We start from the raw sequence: 14378 nt of genomic DNA on the forward strand, positions 1-14378 counted from the left end.
ATTTTTTGGTTGCCCCATTGACTTATTATTGATCAAGTTATTTCTCGATTTTTTATCTAGCCCATTGAATTATTAGTAGTGATCAAGGCACACACTTCATCAATCAAGTGTTTAAGCATTTGTGGTCCACATTTTTTATTATCCATTAGAAATCATCACCATACTATCCTAGGCCAATGGTCAAACAGACACAATGAAAAAAAAGGTCAATGTTTTGGCAAAATTTACCTCTACTTTGTGAAGTGATTGGGACAATAAGTTGATGGCAGTCTTGCGGGCGTAATGGCATTGCCTACAAAATGGCTATTAAAAAAATGCCATTCTAGCTAACATATGGAACAAAAGCCAATCTTGCCAGTCGAATTCTTTGTTTCAAGTGTGTGGATGGTTGTACAAGAGAGATGGCAAGGCCATAAGGCTTTGACTAACTGTTAATTGAATTGGAAAGGTCATTTGAAACTCAACTTATTGCCACACATGCCCTTGTTTGTGAAAAGGAACAAAGAAAGGCCTGGTTTGACAACCATATCAAACAATGTGACTTTAGAAAAGGTGACCTAGTGTTACTCTATTCTATCAAGGGCCATAAACAAAAAGTGAAGTTTCGAGGATTAGGACCATTCCAAGTTCTTCAAATTAGTAGAACTAGTAATATGGAGCTTGAAACCCTAGACAGAGAGGGCATAGGCTTATTCAACGGAAGTCGCATTAAGAAGTACTACCCACTAGTGCACCCACTGCACAAGCCCCCTATGCTATTGTTGCGATAAACATACAAGTAGTATCCATTACTCAAATTGACTCAAAAGATGAGAAAATCATTGCACTAGTCTATTTGAGGCTGCGAATCACAACCTAGAAAGATCACGTCCTTGATGCGTTAATTGACGAAGGGGCTAATAATAACATACTCATGTACGATGACTGGACCAAAATTAGATGACCTAGTTTCCCCTACCATGGCCAAAATTACTCCATATGGGGGAAAATCATACTTCCTATTAGGAAAGTGCAGATCATGATTACCATCATCGAGACTAAAATCCCCTCGTCATTTTTTATATACTTCCAAATGTTGAGGGGGTGGGATAGGAAACACTGTTGGGAAAAACCTTCAAGAAACAAACTCAATGCAATGTTGACTATGAGACCCAACATATCCATCTTGCTCTTGCAAATGTTAGAATCATAGCAATTATCAACAAGGGCACCTAGCCAAGCTGGCAATGCCACTAATATTTTCATCAGCCACCAACTCTGGTGAGGGTGTAAATAAATAGTGAATGAATTATAACAAGCTCTAAAGAGCAAACAAGAACTAGTAAGTAGGCTAGCCATTTTTTTTCCTTTTTTCCTTCCTCCCGAGGGTGTTTCCACCTATTCTCGAAGAGTAGGTTGGCATGATAGGGAGGATCAAAGCCCTTTTCTCTCACAACCTATTTCTTTCCTTTTTTCTTTTTTCTTACTTCAGGTAAATGGAAGAAATACCATATATGAGAACCATCTGCACCACATTTGCTGGATTGAAAAGAAAGATAATAGAAAAAGGGTGAGAGGTAAAGGTGAGGGGCTAAGAGAATGATGCCATCTTGTCAGAATGAAAATAACAGCTATCAGTATAGCAACATAAAAAATAGTAACGAGTGATGCTGAAGAGGGAGAGGCATTTTCGACTGTGATTGTAAGGATCTCCAAGGAGAAAAATACTTCTTCAGGCAGTATCCATTAATTAAGAATGGATCATCATCAAAGGCATCGATGGCCAGCCGTTAGGGTTCACAACGAGTATCTTCTAGGGGCCCATCCAACATTGTTGGAGCTTTTCTAGGAACTTTCCAAAGTGTGAATCATAGGTAAGGACTATGTCACCTTCCTTGAATTCTTTATGCTTGATGAAGTTGTCATGGTAAGCCTTTCCCCGACCTTGTGTGGCTTCCATACACTATAAGGCCATCTGACGAGTCTAATCCAAACATTCCAAGTGAAGGATGCGGTGATGCGGGGACTCATCATCTCGAAGTTGCTCTTTGATAGCTACTCGTAAATAGTGTAGTTCTAGCTTGATAGGGAAGATAGCTTATTTACCAGACACAAACAGGAAAGGTGTATATCTGGTAGTAGCCTTATGGGAGGTTTTGTATGCCCAGAGGGCCTCTATAAGGCAATTGTCCCAGTCATGGCAATGTGTAGCAATCATCCTTGCTAGGATAGAATAGATGATGCGGTTGGTAACTCCAACTTGGCCATTGGCTCTGGGGTGATAGAGTGTCGACTTACAATGGTGGAAAATCTTGTAAAGCTCTGTAAGCTCTTCCATGATCTTATTCAAAAATTGAGTGTCTCTACTACTTACTAGCTTTAAGAGACTGCTAAAGCAGGTGATAATGTTCTCGTATAGGAACATGGCCATTTTGTTTTTGCCGTCATCTCGTTTGAGAGATTTAGCTTCACGCCACTTTGTCACATAGTCCATACATACCAAGATATATTGGTTATATTTCATTCTAGTTGGAGAGTCAATTAGGCCCACAAAGTTGATGCCCCACTTCTCAAATAGCTTCAGGGGGAAGGAGGTGGGTTGTAGTGGTATGGCACTACAATCGGTAAGCTTTCCCATCCACTAACATGCATCACAATGCTTATAGTAATCATAGGCATCCTTATGTAGTGTAGGCCACTAGTAACCTAAAAGTAGAGCCTTTCCAAATGTCACTTCTCTTGCAAAGTGACTGCAGCCGCAGGGCTTGTCATAGCATGCTTTCAATAGGGTCCCGATCTCATCTCACATGACACATCTTCATAGCTTTATCTTTGTCTCACTTATACGATATGCTGCCTATCAAGGTGTAGGGGGCTGATAATAATAGAAGATTGAAGCAAAAATAGGGAAGCATTAGGGAGGTTTGGATCATCCTGCTCCTCTTTTTCAATTTGAGGGATTTGTGATAGATGATCAACCAAAATATTGGAGCCATCAGGTTTGGTAATCACTTCAAAGTCAAACTCCTGGAACATGAATAACAATCATGTCATTTTGCATTTCACATATGCTTTATTAATTAGGAAGGACATTGCCTTATGATCCACACAAAACTTGAAGTGCATTGATAGCAGATAGTGTTGAAACTTCTCCAAGGCAAATACCATTATGATGTACTCTAACTCAGTCTCTGTGTAATTTCTTTTCCGATTTGTGACCTTATGGCTTGTATACTAGATGGCCTAATCCAACTTGTAGAAGCCTTTCTAGCATAAGATTGTACCTAAGCCTTCAACAGATGCATCAATATGCACATGAAACTCATTCATCCAATCAAGAGGTTGTAGAATGGGTGTCTCAATCAGATATACTGCTTCAAAGTGTTGAAAGCTTCTGATGGGACCTAAAATGGGCCAGCACTGGCTATGGTACTAGCTGGACCTCATGCATATGATAGACAACCCCACCACATGGCCTCACAAGCCAGGAGCCTCTAAAACTCACTTTGCACTAAATGCTTATGATGATTTTGCATTTGTATCCAATATGTAGTCCAACATTCACCTTCCCTTCTCCTCCGACGGAGATCCCATAACATATAGGCATAATGCCTCATAATACACACATAGGGAAGCACCTCTTGGCTAATTGTCGCAGCTCCACTGCGACTCTCCTACACCTCGGGGATTGGCCCCAAGATGCGTCACTCCAACATATAAAACATAATGCACAAACTCCACTCTTTCATAATTCAGTGTTCCAAGAGAGTTTTTATTTGCCTCACAAAACTTTTCCCAACGGAAGCACCCGTCTAAACCTACAGCTTGGGTTTTCTGTCCTCTCAGCGTTGGTCAAAGTTTATCAAACAAGTGCAATGCATTCCAGGAGATACCACGCGGCATGCTTGATGCAAGGTGTATGACGATTGTGCACAACCATTTTATGTTTTAAAAAAAAGCCATGTGAGGTGCGGGAAACAGCCCTTTCATGAATTTTAACTAAGCGTTATGTGCTGCGCTACTTTAGGGACTAGGACCAAAACTTCTGTGCTACTAGACGCCTATATTTAATTATGAAATGATCCCTAAATGCTATGCACAAAGAGGAAAATTGGAATTTTCATATTTTCAGCAATTATATTGTTGCACAACCTTTATCTCCCCTTCACCGTTTAGGTGTTGCCGCGTTGCATAGGTGTAAATGGTTGTTTTGTATCATTTTTTGTATGTAAAAAGCAATAAACACGTACTATAACACAAAGGATGAGGCCAAACTGAGGCTTAACCTCATGCTCTAACCTTTCCAAACATTCACGCACAAAAATCTTATTTTTCCATATTTTTTGAGTACGAAAACCCCAATTTTCTCTATTTTTTGTTATTTTTCCTATTTATTATTCATAAAAAATAGGTATTTTCTAATTTACTTGTGTTGGCTTATTATATTGACTGAAACTTAACATTTTCTCTGATTTTTTCCCATTTTCATCCCTTTTCTCCAACTCAAAATCGAAAAAACCACTAATTTCCATTGAAAATGACATTTTGCGGGTTTTAAAGAATTAATAACGGCTCTAAATCATTACGGGTTCTATATTTCTATAGCTACAGCTCTCAATCATGATGTAAACAAGGTTCAAACAAAAATTCATTACATATGAACAACATTTGGACCATGAAACAACAAAAACAATCAAATTTCTTTGTAAAATTGAAGCATAGCGCGTGTCTTGCGTGTTGCGGGTTTTTAATAATTATTTTGAGCAGCCCATGGACCAACCAGCAACCATTCATCATTGCTGAACCTCTTTCCTCAGCCTCCTCTTTATCTTGAAGCAATCCGATCACAGTCGAACAAGCATTCTTCAGCCCCTCTTCTTCTTGATTTCTTGCACAGGAATTTTCTCTATGCAGGAGAGAGAGGGAGGAGAGAGAAAGACTGGTTTTTATTCTCCACAACCAGGCAGCCAATTGAGGAGTGGAGACTGGCGATGGGAAGTAGAGATAGAATGTAGATCATGTATCCGATCAGTTGGGGGGTTGTTTATAGCCCCCATCTTCCATCTCTCCCTCAATTCGTGATATGGCACCTTCTTCCTGATTAGGCGAAAAAAATGCAACATCCCCCCCCCCCCCCCCCACGTTTTGATTTTTGGGCTCCTCAAAGGGAGCCCCAAAGGGTCACAGGCTCCCCTAAAGTCCATTTCCACACTTGCCAATTTGGCATTTGGCCTTTCGGGCACTCCCTTTTCCACGTCCGATGTCTGATTCTTGGTCTGAAAAATCATGGACGTCCGTCTTGAAGTCTTCCACTGCTGGGCATCTCCCTGGGTCTCGTTTGTCATGCCAAAAAATTATGAAAATTCTCTGATCTCCATCCAATGGCTCTTTTAAGCATTTCTGGGGCATTGCCACTTAAAATCGTACTGATTACTGCCGCCGCCTTCGATGAAGTCTATTTTTCCCTGGATATTCATAATTTTTGGCTATTTTTAAGCACTTCTCGGCATCAAAAATCATCTGTCAGCTTCTTCACAATTAGATACTGCTTCAGAGTGTTGAAAGCTTCTTCACAATCATCTGTCCAAATGAACTCTACATCTTTCCTTAGGAGCTTTTGCAGGGGGCCCTTTGTTGCAAAATGTGTGATGAACCGCCTATAATAGCCCACATGGCCAAGAAATCCCCTCAATTGTTTAAGGTTGGTTAATGCTATTAGAGCTACATTCTTCTTAATCTTGGTAGAGTTTGTTGCTATCCCTTGTGTAGAGACAATGTGGCCCAAAAGAGCACCTAAAGAGACTCCAAACACATGTTAGTTGGGGTTGAGGAAGATTCCATATGTAGCGTGCCACCTATCGGCTGTCCAGGCACACTTTTAGTGGTCCATTGAGAGATGAATCTAAGTGACATTGCCTGGCACTCCCATGGAATGTTGCAGGGTTTTTCGCCAAGGGTTTCTCGTGTTCGCCTCGCAATGCAGCATTCGCGGCCCCACTAGGATGGACCTAAAATTAGGGTTCCTAGGGGACAAGGTCTCCTCACAGCATTCTAGCATCGGGACTTGGATATCTTACTTTACGCAGAGATAACCAAGCCAAAGCAGACCCATGCCACACTTGGTTCAAAGAGAATGGAAAATGAGAGGGATGTGCCGCTCAACCTCTCTGCCCGTAGGGCATAGTCCCATTCTGGTCCCCTAAAATGGCATGAATCAAGCTCTAACCTAACAATACCTAAAGGTCATACAACTGTAGAGCCTTGTGAGAAGCCTCCCAGTCCTCTAGGACCACCCTTCTATAGGACAGACCCGTCGGGGGTTTTGCTCACCCGCTTCCCTCATTAGCCGTTCTTTAGTTATCTAATTAGGTCCTACCACATTTATGTGTGGCATTTAAAATCAGCTTCTTTAATTATGCCTTTTAAGGAACAGGGTTCGTTCACATAACTTATGGCACTGACACGAAAACAATTCAAACAGGTCCCTTGGAAGTAAACTTTATATTAGCATTTTAACCGAGATACAAGTCTTGTCCAAAAAGAACGATTCTCGTAATCTGTGAGAATGCGTCTTATTTCCTCCAAGTTTTCGCCCTTGCACTAGTAATAGGGCCTTGAGAATCCATCTCAAGTCTCGTAGATTGTTTGAGTAGGACCTTGAGGCAGGGAATTTACAGCCAAAGTCTCCCCTGGCATCCAAGCATCCTCCTACATTCAAACTAACCCACTGAGAGACCTCTTGTGGTGGGTTCAGTCCACGTTCCCATCACAGTTATTTAGAATCCCCTTGGATAGAGTTGATGGCTAGTTGGGGGTGGTTTGGCGTGTCCTCCATGTATTCAACTTCATTCATTATTCCAATTTCTTTTGTGAGTTTGGGGTCATACAATCCTTTCATAGACGTTGTTCCTAAATTTACAAGTACAAACAATAATGAAGGCAAGTGCTTGCGACATCTGCTAAGGTGGAGTTCCCATCTTTGAATGCTTAGCATTCACCCTTCTTGGGTATTTCTTGCCTTGGTGACATTTGCCATGACCTTCTGAGGGATAGAGAATACCCTCATTTCGACCTCATTCCTATGTGATAGGAGAGAGCAATTATGCTATTGGATTTATATCTGATAGTTTTTGGATGGTAGCTGCCCTAATTTGCTGGCCTTTAGTCCAGGATTCTTGTCTTGGGATCACAAGTCTTAAATAACTCAATCTAGGATCTTAATTGGTTCTTTGGTAACCATTCTTTCTCCTTAGAATCTTATCGAGGTTTCTAAGTTTACCCTAGGGTTTCACTCCCTTAAGAATTCATAACAGAAGCTTTTGTCCATTCCTTGCGCAAGCCAAGAGCAACCTAAGTCCTTTGCAATCCTTGAGTAGTCACGAACATTGAACGACCCGTGGCGATTGATCATTCTTTCTTGTAGATACGACACTCGAGTTTTCTTGCATGGGAAAAGAAAAATGGGAGAAAGCCATGGATGAAGAAATGGATGCCTTGGAAGCAAATGCTACATGGGAATTGGTACCTTTGCCTAAAGATAAGAATACAATTGGTTGTAAGTGGGTTTATAAGGTGAAACACATTGCAGATGGTTCTGTGAATAGATACAAGGCAAGATTAGTAGTCAAGGGGTATGCACAAACATATGGCATTGATTATGAAGAAACATTCAGTCCAGTTGCAAGGATGGCAACCGTAAGAGCAGTCATTGCTATGGCTACATCAAAGGGATGGTCTTTGTCCTCCATGCACTATGTCTTGGTTACAGATGCAGGAGAGCCTCTCACCTATAATGAGGCAATACACAGGGGTGATAGTCACTCTTGGGAGAGGGCTATGTAGTCTAATATAGACTCCTTGCATAAGGATATCACTTGAGATTTGGCTAAAAATGTAGATGCGTATAAATTTAGTTCATGATGGTCATGATAGGCCACGAGTTGATTGAGCATCTATGGGTTGTTGCAATACTAATTGATTATTAGGCATGAATTTTTGCAAGTGCATCTTAGGTTACCAATATGTATAATATGCAAGACCGTGTAAGACCATGGCATCCCATAAACCATTAGAGAGATGTGGCTTGCCCTCCAGAAGTATTGTATTGAGATATTTCCTTCCCTCCAGAAGTATTGTATTGAGATATTTCATTTCGTAGCATGACTAAATTCACCCCTATATTTGCTCCCATGGATGTGCAACCCATGCAAGAGTTGCGGTACAAGAAATACGATGTAGGAGATAAATATAATGTGATCAGAAGTGAGTTTGGGTCTCACAAAATAATACATCCATGAAGTACACTATTACTATGGGTATCTAGAAATAATCATTGAATCACTCCAATAATAATATTCCACCATCAAATAAATCTAGCACTGTAGCTTTCACTTCGCTTTGATCTTCTTTGACTTTAGCCTTCACAAAATATTTTTAATAAAGAGGGTAATTACAATTTTTTGTTTTAATATATTAAAATAGTGTAGTAGCATACTCTGCTTAATTCGGAAGTTAACAATCGAGAAAAGTTTGGCAACTTTTGTCTTGAGGATCAAAAGCCTCCTCCACCATTGCGAACCTAAGGGTGGAGTTTTTCACAAAGAACTTGAACTCATTAGTCAGCATCATTAGGAATTTGTTTACTATTGTGTGTGTCTTTCTGTTTGTATGACACACAAGCACATGTAGATAGGCTAGGCACAATTTCTTTAGCTGCACCCATAATTTTTGTGTGAAGCATTGATTGATTGACTACATCGCATATATTGCATATTTTCTCGCATCATGAGTGAATGACCACAAATAACTATTCTGATCATATTCTTGCTAGGGCACATTGCATGAAAAATAGAAGAGAAGGCATGTTTTGAAGACTCCAAGGGTGTGTACTCCATAATGAAGTTTATGGAAGAAGGCATATGGAGAATTATGATTAAGTGGGAATACACAAGGGATGGCTTAATCCAATGTGATGGCAATTCCTGTACGAGATATGAATGCTGTTTGTAATGTTTAAAGCACTCCCACTGAGATGAGAAGAGATATTCTACAATATTTTCCTTGGATTGCTATGAGTTGCAACGACGAGACAAGTAGGGAGTGGTTGAATGATTCTTCAAATTGCATCTACGTCTCCTTGACTTCAAGTTTACAAGTTACCATTTCAATAGTGGCTTCGGCATTTCACAAAAATGTGCAATGTTGTCATTGAGAACAGCTTTGAAGTCATCTGGTATATGCACAACAAATTCAACATGTGTTGCAACTGAAGTGGAGGTCCTTATTAGGTAGTTGGAGACTAGCTTTGCAGAAGGAATACTATTAACAAGGCATTGTGCTCCTTTCTGTAACGCATTACACATTGATTCTGGCTAAATGGTCTTAGCAAGTACATCTTCTTGATGCATATTACTGCATCACAAGTGGACCTACGTACATGTCTTTATACCTTCTAATTAGCAGACAGAGAGCATGTTCTCATAAAGATAATATTGGATGGTTTCAACTTTAGCAAATTTTGGGACTTCCAAAAATTTTTAAGTGTGTTCTGTTTAAGCATGCGACAACTCGACTAAATTTTCTGAAACAAATAAAAAGGGAAACAGGGATTTGTGGAGCCATTTTTTAAATAGTGAAGACCTACGGCTCTGTTGGCGGCCTGTCGGCATTCTCAAAAACAAAAGGCTTTGAGTTTTTTCAATGAACTAACATCATGTAAACCAAGTTTACATTGACAAAGTTTTGATTATCATGCGTCATAGCTGCTAGTTCGGATACTGTAGTTAATGGGGCTATTCATTGTGGGAATTGTGATTCTACAGTTGCAGCTATGATTGCTAATGAAGATCAGATTGATGGGATTGATGACGATCATCATCATTGTGACCAATAGTTTCCTGCAAATCATATGGATCAAGGCATTCATGACTGCTAGTCTGAGCCCATATGCTTCTATATCAATGATGACACTGAGTTCTCGAAGCTTATAGACAGTGCGCCTTCTCCAACATGAGAATTAGCACCCTATGGTACCCCATGCATTAAGTCATCAAAATTCAAGTCGACAATATCCTTCTCATCATTATCCTTGTCATCGAGGACATCAGTTGAGGATGATCATCTTGGTTATGATGCAGTAGGTCATCATGAGGCAACTAAGAGTCTCAACACAGTCCGCTCAAATTACCAACTCAAAAGCATGGCTTGATAGCAGGACAGGAGGATATTCCATTGACTTGCAAGTGTTGTTGATGAACAAATGATGGGCGTGATGATGGTTGTCATTGATGGAGGGCGTCATGGTGGCTTGATTGGCTCCCAATCATGATGATGGCTAATCATGGGCAATGATCGCAAAAGGGTGACATTTTAAGCATTTTAGCTTTTAAAGGTTATCTATTAAAGATTAAGCTTCAAAAGCATAGCCTTAATGTTTTTAAAGCCAAAATTTTAAAAAGCCTTAGGTTTTTTTGGGAAAGCAAAAGCACAAACATGTGAGAAAATCTATAAAAGGGAGGCACTGGGAGCCTTGCCTCTCCATCAAATTCTATGAGAGTGGCTCTTGAGTTCGAGCTTTGAGCTCCTCACCCTCCTTGAAGTTAAGTCCATCAAATTCTATGAGAGTGGCTCTTGAGTATGAGCTTTGAGCTCCTCACCCTCCTTGAAGATCTCTCCTTCAAGTCCTCACATGGGGGTGGCTTTTGAGTACGAGCTTTGAGCTCCTCGCCCTCTTCGAAGATTTCTCCATCAAGTCCTCACATTCCACCTTCTTCTCTTCTTTCTCAGATCAAGACTACGACCTTGACTTTTGATTGGCCAGTGATCCTTTGCTTGCTTCAAAGAACAATTTGTCATCACAATATCCATCTTGAGCTCTTCATATTTCTTTTGATCATATCCTTTAACTCCCCTTCACTAAGAGACTTTTGAACATGTATCATGAGCATACTTTTAATCAATGAGTATGTTTTCACATTCGCCTTGTATCTAAACTTCTTCTTCTGGATAATTATTTTGTGTTGATTTCTATTAATCATTCTTTGTTTCCATTTCACAAAGCGTCCCTGACAAGCGACTTTCATGAACTCCCGCATGTTTTCCATGCGACAACAGTCGAGTGGACAAGGCAAGTTTAGTAACCTTTCAAAACGTTTAGTTTGTGACCTTTCCAAATTCAGGACTACTTACGAAGTTCAACATCATTCTAGGGGTTGGAGTTTAGACTGTAGCTTATGGATAGGAGGGGATTGCGTTACACTCTCCCCCGTCTCTCACTCTCTTTGAACCACATATGATGTTAACCCTGTCTCATCTTTCATCGATTACAAAGTGGTATTCTTAGGTGAACACTAGACTACTATTAGGGGTGACCTATCCACACTTCCCGTATGAAGTAGAATCAAGAGTCCCATGTTCTAAGCCTCACATTTCCTATGAGGAGATTGGGTAGTATTATACATGGATACAAGTTTTGGTCTATTGGAGGACTCCTCTAGGCCCAATGGAGGAGGCACCTCACACATAGTATCAAAGCCAAGGAAGGTTTAGTTGACGGATAAAAGGAATTAATTAAGTAACCAAATCTGTTTGAATGAACTATTATTGAGTATTTGCACTGACTCTAGTATACACACTATGGCCACATAAAATCAGATATGAGGAAGTAGTACACTTGCAAGATTATTCTTTTCTTGATGTGTCAAACGGCCTTAGGATCATATAAATTTTCATATAAAAAAGCTATAGTTGAGATCTTAGAGATAATAATTATTCATCTATACTACAACCTCACCCTAAATCATGATATATGAGTAATTTTTTGCCATAGGATAGGTCATATATGGGATCTATGATGGCTAAAACTTTCTTCATCATTATGAGATGTGGAGGATTTGATGAGTTGAATGGTTAAGGATAGTCAAGATATATATTTTGTTTACTGATTTTGACGAATGATTACTAGTCATTCAGTAATGACGCTATGCCTAAGATATTGGTGGTCAATCGACAAATGTTGCATCAGAAATTGGGGGTGAATCGACAAGTGTTGCATTAGATAATACCACATGAAAGAGTAGTTCTAGTGCCAAGAAGGCCTAGTTTGAATTAGATGTTAGGGTTATTCCTAGGGACCACCAATATATTGTATTTGTTATGTATACGAGAGACCACCAAGATATGAGGAAATAAACACTGACTTTTCATAGCAAAAGGATTCATGAGATGGTGTTTTGGTATATCATCATGATTGTTTGTTTTGAAGAGCCTGAGTATTGAGCCTATGTTGATGATTGAGTTATTTTGGTAGATTAGTGATGGAATACACTTCATGAAAATGATTTTTGAAATCATGGATGTTGCTACTTGTCACTTGGATATATTGGAATTTTGAGAGAGTGTAATGATTGTTTTAGAAAAGACATATTTTTGGACCTATTTAAGTTTGCGAAGAAGCTATAAGTGGAGGCCAAGTTGGGGATAGGATGATCCATACTTTTACTTAGATTTGAGTTTGCATGAGGATGTGAAAATCCATCTCAAGCTATTAAAGTGGCTTGAGGATCTCAAGCTAATATGACTAGTATGAGTAATCACATGAGGTTGCACTCCCTTGAGGTTGGCATAATTCCATGAAAACACATTCTAGAATTCCTTGGTCGAATGGTGACATCTTCCAAGTGTTTATCTCCACTCAAACTGCCTCCTTTATATTTTCATAAAATATTAGTCCATTATCCCATTCCTCTATTACATGAGCACTTCGCATCTAGGGTCTTCCCATAAGATGTCATAATCCACGCCTTTCATCACAACGAGGTTCACTAAAAACTTGACTCCTGATGTCCTAATTGGTCAATCCTTTAATACACCAAATGGGTGAACCTTTGTACCATTAGCAAGGGTTACATTGAATCTAGCAAATTTGATAGGTGGACTTCCCCATGCTTGTAACATTATGTGGCTAAGAATGCTCACTCTTGCCCTTATGTCTACAATGCCTTTTTGTGTCGCATCTCCCAATGCCACATTGGGTAAGACCACATATATCTCAGTCCCTTTCGAGGACGCATTGATCTGTTGTCACCCTATTATAAGAGAGGGTGTTACATTTGGAATGTGAGTGTCATTATCTGCTTCTGTTGTTTCTCTTCTCTCTTTCATCTCAATACATACCTTGAACATACTCCAGAACCCTCAAATTTGTCTCATTAGTTGCCCTAATGGCAATGACACTTGTGTTGATATAAGAGCTCCTAATAAAATTGCATCAAGTTTATTGGTTACATTCCTATTGGGTAGTTAAGTGTCCATCTCTAGGTCTAGTTGAGGCAAGGTGGGTTCCTCTGGATGGATGTGAAGTGGGTTCCTCTGGCTGGATGTGAGGTTCATATCCTTAACTAGCTGTTGGTCATATATGTAAGTTGGTGAGGAGGGCGGCTCTACATTGGATATATCATGATCCTCATGTTCTAGTATAGATTGTTCTTTGACCCATCCCCTTACCTTTTCTGTGAAATCCATTTGGTGTCTCAAGTAGGTTATTCACTTATCTTAACACTTCCCTTTTCCTTAGTTTTTAGTGGTCCATCGAGAGACGAATCCAAGCAACGCCGCCCGGCACTCCAATGGAATGTTACGGGGTTTGTCACCTAGGATCGACGTGAAATTTGGATTCCTAATGGTCAAGGTCTCCTGATAGCATTTTAGCGTTAGTCTTGGATATCCTACTTTACGCAGAAGTACCCAAGCCGAAGCAGATCCATGCCGCACTTGGTTCAAAGAGAAAGGGAAATGAGAGGGATGCGCCGCTCAACCTCTCTACCCATAGGGCATAGTCCCATTCCGGTCCCCTAAAATGGCATGAATCGAGATTCTAGCTTAACAATTTCTAAGGGTCACACATCAATAAAACCTTGTGAGAAGCCTCCCAGTTCTTTGGGACCACTTGTCGTACGACAGACCCATTGGGGGTTCCGTCCACCTGATTTTCTCAATAGGCCTTGTTTAGTTATTTAATTAGGTCCTACCACATTTATCTGTGACATTTAAAATCAGCTTCCTTAATTAGGCCTTTTAGGGAATAGGATTCGTTCGCATAATTTATAGCACATACATGAATACAGAGCAAGCAGTCCTTTTGACAAATAAGTTCAAACAAATTCCTTAACCTATCTTCAAGTTAATCTTTTTCTCTTGCCCATACAGGAGAAATTATATGTCCCTTCCACCGTGCAAAAGTAGTTCGTCCAAATCACATGGTACCACAATTTCCATCCTTTATCTAGAATAGGATCTTCTAACACCATAGATGTTGGGGCCACGGAGGTCCTCAACTCCATTCCAGACTTGATAAGGGGTGTCCAGAGCTCCACCTGACCCGCAAGCTGCCTAGGAGTGAA

Source organism: Lygodium microphyllum, chromosome 26, assembly GCF_053477565.2.
Source record: "Lygodium microphyllum isolate KBCC chromosome 26, Lygodium_microphyllum_v1.1.10, whole genome shotgun sequence".
Lineage (NCBI taxonomy): Eukaryota > Viridiplantae > Streptophyta > Polypodiopsida > Schizaeales > Lygodiaceae > Lygodium > Lygodium microphyllum.